The 6,000-nt window shown below is 39.1% G+C and overlaps 1 protein-coding gene across 5 annotated transcripts in view; it reads right to left on the reverse strand.

The window, feature by feature from the left end:
- Positions 1-6,000, reverse strand: part of FHL5 (four and a half LIM domains 5) — a 41,169-nt gene extending 35,169 nt beyond the window's left edge. Inside the window, exons 1-2 of one of the 5 annotated variants that reach the window (XM_027057238.2) lie at positions 5,825-6,000; positions 5,198-5,218 (exon numbers count right to left, since the gene is read on the reverse strand). The gene's annotated coding sequence lies outside the window, so the exon portion shown is untranslated. Of the gene's footprint in view, positions 1-5,197; positions 5,428-5,824 lie in introns of all 5 variants that reach the window. The other 4 variants (XM_027057237.2, XM_015078052.3, XM_053222459.1 and 1 more) reach the window with 4 other exon arrangements.

The following is a 6,000-nucleotide window of genomic DNA, read 5'->3' on the forward strand; positions in this document are numbered from 1 at the left end:
CCAATAGTGTAGTGTATGTTAACCAACTAGAATTTAAATAAAAATTTGAAACAAAAGAAATAAAAATAAAAATAAAAATGTTGCTATTACACTAATACAAAATTCTACAAAATGCGTGTTTTTATTCCATCTTTAAGACAGGGAGGCAAACTAATTTGCCTGAGGTTGTAGAAGACTCAACATGGACCAGACTTCAAAGCCTTGATTCTCTTCTCTGTGTCACACTATCACCATTGCATTGACTTTTTAGCCTTGTTTATTTATTTAATGAATTTGAAGATCTTTGTCCCTTTCTAGTGTGTTAATAGTCCAACTCAGAAGCAGCATTTGGAGGACTACATCTCATATTTCCTTTTACTCAAACCAGATCTTAAAGCTTTCTGTTCCCTGTCTCCATTTCTCATTTTACAGGTCTTTGGAAATGTGTCTATAAAATGCATTCACTCTTTACTGATCACCTGCAACCTGCGAAAGAGTGTTTGAGGTATTAGAAATTTAGTATTGCCACAGTCCTTCACTCTAAAGGGGCAGATAGTCTTATAGGTGAGACAGATAAATAAATGAAATTATTATGTGAGACCAGAAGGCACATTCGTAATATGAGAATACTCAAAGTGGTATGAAATGTGGACTTGGGTGGAAGGTGTTCTGTAAATACTTCCCAGAGGATGCACACCTGAGCTAAGATCCAAAATATGAGGGTGACTGAGTTGAGTTAACTTTGTAGGCAGAGGCTCTGCCAAGAAGCGCCTTTGGAAGTTTGGCAGAAAGCAGGCATTTGCTCTGTTCTTAATGTGCTGAAGGTCATTCGGCATGTCTGAGCAGTAGTGTGTGTGCGTGTGTGTGCATGTGTGCCCACCAGTGCCACAATAGAAGAATGTAGAGGCTAAGTTATTCAAAGTATTGACTGGTGATAATAATAAGGCCATTTAACACTTACTCTGGGCCACGCACTGTTGCAAGTAATTTTAATATCACATGTTTATTTCTCATAAAAAACCCAAGAAAAAGGCACACCATCATGATCTCCATTTTATATACAAGGAAAAGGAGACACACAGAAGTTGAGTGACAACTTCAAGTTTCCAGACCTAGGGAGCAACACAACTGGAACTTGAGTTCCAGCCAATCTAGCATGAGAAGCATGGTCCTTGGACTAGTATTATCAGCTTCACCTGGAAGCTTGTTAGAAATGTAAAAACAACCCAGACCTACAGAACCAGAATCTGCATTTTAACAAAGACCAGGTCCTACCTGAGCACTTCAAAGTTTGAAGAGATCTGTTGTAATCCCTTATAATCTATTATTGTTTCTCTTTAACTTTGAGAAGGAATCTGGACATTACCTTAAGGCCAGTGGAGAGTCAGGGAAAAGTTTGAAGTAAAGGTTGGCAAAGTCAAATGTGTATTTACACCAATTGTTTTAGGTCAATCGCTCTGGCTTCAATATGGAGCCTTCAGTAGCAGAGGGCAATCCTGGAGGCAGAGAGACCAGTGAAAGGGCTACTGTTCGCCAAGTACAAGAAGATGGCAGCCTGAAATTGGGTGGTGGCAGTAACAAAGGAGAGGTGTAGGCGAATGCACAGGACAGCCTTGCCAGAACTTAGAGATTCTTTGGGTATTTGAATTGAGGGAGGGGAGGAGTTAGTTCCCCCAAGTTTATGGCTTGAGCAACTGGTTTCACCATGGTGTCATTTACTATGTAAGAGTATACCTGAGGGAAATTGGGTGGGGAGTAGGAAACGATAATTTGCTTTTAGATTAAATGGTGAGATTTGGGAAGACTTTGGGGCAGCCAAGTATAGCTGTTTAGCCAGGGCCAAAGCAAGCCCCGGAAACCACGTATAAATGGCAGGGAAACCATATAAATTACTTGGGTATGTTGGAAGGGGTCTTTGTGCAAGTCCTGGTTTGTCCCTGATATCCCTTCCTCCTCTACCATTTAATTCATTGGGGTCCAAGCCTACTCCGAGCAGTTTTGCATTCAGCAGACAATTAAACATACAGGACTATGGCTCAGAAAAGATACTTCAGCTAGAGATACAGATTTTGTATTCATAAGCCTATAGAACAGATGGTAACTGAGGCAGTGAGATTTCCCAGAAAGAGAAAAGGAGTCCAGGATACAGGGGAGAAGAAGAGAAATCTGCAAAGCAGACCAAAAAGAGTGGTCTTCGTGGGAGAGAAGTAAGAGTTTGATATCATGGAAGCCCTGGGTAAAGCGTGTCCCAAAGTGGGGGAAATGGAGAATAGGGTAAAATTGATTCTAGACACTGAATAGATAACGAGAAATGTCTGCTGGATTTAGCAATACACTAGTGATTGACAACCTCCATGAGAGCTGGGAAAAACTGATGAGGACTAAAGTCAGATTACAATAGACTGAGAAGTGGGGCTCGGGAAGCGGAGATTAATAGAGTGTAGACAACTTTTCAAGAGATTGATCTATGAAGCTGAGGAAGAGGGGAATTGGAGGAGCTCAGTAATGAAGGAGAAATGTTTTAAGATGGGAAATTTGAGCATGTTTGAGTGCTGATAAAAGGAGCCCATAAAGAAGGGAAGATTAAAGACTGTGATGCTTGAAAGGGTAATGGACACTTGTATAGCTCTTCCTTTTATGTTCCAGTGTACCAGTAGGTAGGTATGGAGATATGGGAGGATGGTCAGAGAAATGGGAAGACTCCTCTGCTGGAGTGGAAGAGTCATCTGTTCCACATTCTGGGGTCTTTAGTGGGTTAATCCTACCAGCATTCCATCCTAAGCCTTGCTCTCCACAAAAGGAACTGTTCTGCTCCTTGAAAACTCCACTTTTATTTCCATTACACACTGCTCAGGACAAGTATGGCCATGAATTAACTAAGCACCTGCTTTAAAATTTAAACTTTAAACTTGGGGCCCCTGGGTGGCTCAGTCAAGTTGAGCATTTGATTCTTGATTTCTGCTCAGGTTATGATCCCAGGGTCGTGCAATCAAGACCTGTATCAGGCTCTGTGCTGAGTGTGGAGCCTGCTTGGGATTCTCCCTCCCTCTCTCTTTCACTCTTTCCCCCTCTGTTCCTCCCCAACCTGTGTGTGCTTTTGCTCTCTCTCTAAAAAAAAAAAAATTAACCCTTAAACTAAAATCCTTGCCTTAGCCTTACCTGTCTTCAGATGAGGACAGTTTAAAGAGACAGTTTAGGAATACTTCTGTCCAAAACCCTTTAAAGATTTGGTGAACCCACTGGTACCAAAATATGTCTGAAACTGAGGTCTCTGGTTTCACAGAAACCAGTGGCTCATAATCAGGACCCCAGAGAATACTCAAGGGCAGATTTCAGGTATCTATCAACCCCAGATATGTAATTGAAAAATCTATTTGCAATGGGCTTTTTTTTTTTTTTTTTTTTTTTTTTTTTTTTTTTTTGTGAGAAGAGGGTCCATTGATTCTATCAGAGTCTTAAGGGCATCTGTAGTCTGTGGAGATAGATAAATGCTCAAGCTGATCATTTCCAGGGTACCAAAAAGTAACCAATACTAATGATGATAATCAGAGAGGAAAAAAGACAATTACAAGAACATGGAAATACAAGTTTGTTTAACTGTCGTCTGACTCAGAATTTCCCATGTGAACCCAAGTATTTGGTTTTCAATTCTAAAGAAATCATGTTTCCTAGATTGAAAACATAAAAAACAAATCAAAGCTTTTCCAACATGTTCTAGATGAACATTTATTTTCAATATTATAGTTGAAAGTTACTAGGCTTGCCTAAGGAACCCAAATGAATCTACCTTTATTCAAAATGTTGTTGGCAAGTATAATAAAAATCAGAGGTAAACTTGTCAGTGAGGTGATATGACATTAAAACACAAATCTGCTGCTCTTGCTTAGAATTGGCAACTAATGGTAACATGTGGAAATCAAGGAAGTGTAGAAAACAGACATCAGAGTTTACCTTCCCCATCAAACAATTTGGATTATGGCTTCAGGCATGTATCATAACAAATATGTTAAGAAATATCTTGTATGATACATGCTTGCAATATTTGCATTAAATATTAATCTATATGCTTTGCTGATGAAAATGCTAAAATTTATACATGATGATATTGTGAATGTGAAATGACAGCTAAAATGACGTGAGGATTTTCTTACATTTTCTTTATAAGGATTACAAGTTTTATTCATGATTCTTTTCAGTTTCCACATGTTTGAAACCCAAACTAACAGCTTAGTTTTCAAATGGCTGACAGATACCACAGAGGGTCTGGCTAAACTAGTGAGGGAGAAAGTGTAAACACATATGGAATGTATGCTTTTGCTTAAGAAACGCTGTTTGTTTCAAGAAGCAATGCTTAAGATTCCTGTAATAGATTATATATTTGTGTGGGCCAGACATACAGACATTTCAATTCAATCTCAGAAAACCTAACACTAGGAATGATCTTGGGGCGACTGGGTGGCTCAGTCAGTTAAGCATCCGACTTCGGCTCAGGTCATGATCTTGTGGTTCATGGGTTCGAGCCCCACATCGGGCCCTGTGCTGGCAGCTCAGAGCCTGGAACCTGCTTCAGATTCTCTGACTCCCTCTCTCTCTGCCCCTCTCCCGCTTGCACTCTATCTCTCAAAAATGAATAAATGTTAAAAATTTTTTTAAAAATTAAAGGAATGGTCTCTAAGCCTGCTTCTGGAACAAGCAGGCAGATTTTTCTTGAAAATAGCAGGAATCTCACTAACTCACTTCAAATCTGTAAATGACTTCAAATTGTGCTCCGGATACATAAACCCAGCCATAAAATAACCGCAGTGATAAAGTTAGTCATTCAAATAAACGAAGCCAAATAAATCCCCAGAATCCTGCCACCTTTTTTGTTGTTGTTGTTCTGTTTTATGGCAATGAAGCTATAACGTGTATAAAAGCCATTTTCACAACTCAGGAGGCAACTCTGAAGAGTTATCTGTCCACTATGTGGCCCCCGCACACATATTATTGAAGTGAGAAATCTGAAAAGCTCAGCTTATAACATTTGATAACTGTTGGCTCAAATAGCTTTTTAAAGTTTCTAAGAAACTTCAAAATATACACTTACTTGCCAAGTAAAAGTGTTCTCATAAGAGGTTACTAGAAATTTTATAAGAATCGCTTATACTTAAAAAAAAATGAACGCCGAAATACCACATAAAAACCACAAAAGAAACATGGAAAAGAAAACAGAACTTACTTTTTCTTAAGTTGCTTCTTCCTGTGATTTAAAGAGTAGGAAAGAAGAATATATGATGATTTTTTTCCTCCAACACATCCAAATGTCAACTCCAAGAGGAACAGAATGAAACACCAGAGCTATCTGAGGGTCCCCCCAATTGCAGCTTTTTCAACTTTGTAGAAGAAAATAGGAGGGTGAGTGGGTTTCCTCCAAGTCTTGTGATGTGTATGTAGCTGACTCCTACTGGGCTGAAAAAGCACTCCTTGTCAATTTTTACTTAAAATTGGGAGTAACAAATTCTCTGCAGGATATCCTTAAAGGGAAATTCTGCCAAAATTAGTATTTGAAATATCTGGATAAGCTCCAGAATTTTAAAGTACAATGTGTATACACAGACAACTCACATACACACTCAAGAAATTTCCACTGCCTAGGCTAAATTAAGGGCATATTTAAATCTTTAAAAATCTCTAAAAGGATGATGTAGTTTCCTTTTCCTTGATTAATCTGTTTTGTTTGTTTGATTTTGTTTCATTTTCTTGCTTTCTGGTGACTATCTGAACCTGTCTCTTAGGTTAGAGATGGCTGTACTACAGAGCTTTTCTGTCGAACTATCTGGAAAGAGATGAAGCCCCATGTTCTTACCTGAAGAATTTTTGGTAGCTTGAGAGATAAACCCTGGGTTGTGGCTTCTATCACTGCCTTCTTGGGAAACTTGGGAAATTTGAGCCTTGGATTTGACTAGAATAACTCCAGGTAGCTACCTGCTTCCTGCACGTGCACTGAGGACTTACCACTCCCTGCTTCTTTCTGCGTATTGC

This window comes from Acinonyx jubatus, chromosome B2, assembly GCF_027475565.1.
Source record: "Acinonyx jubatus isolate Ajub_Pintada_27869175 chromosome B2, VMU_Ajub_asm_v1.0, whole genome shotgun sequence".
Classification (NCBI taxonomy): Eukaryota; Metazoa; Chordata; class Mammalia; order Carnivora; family Felidae; genus Acinonyx; species Acinonyx jubatus.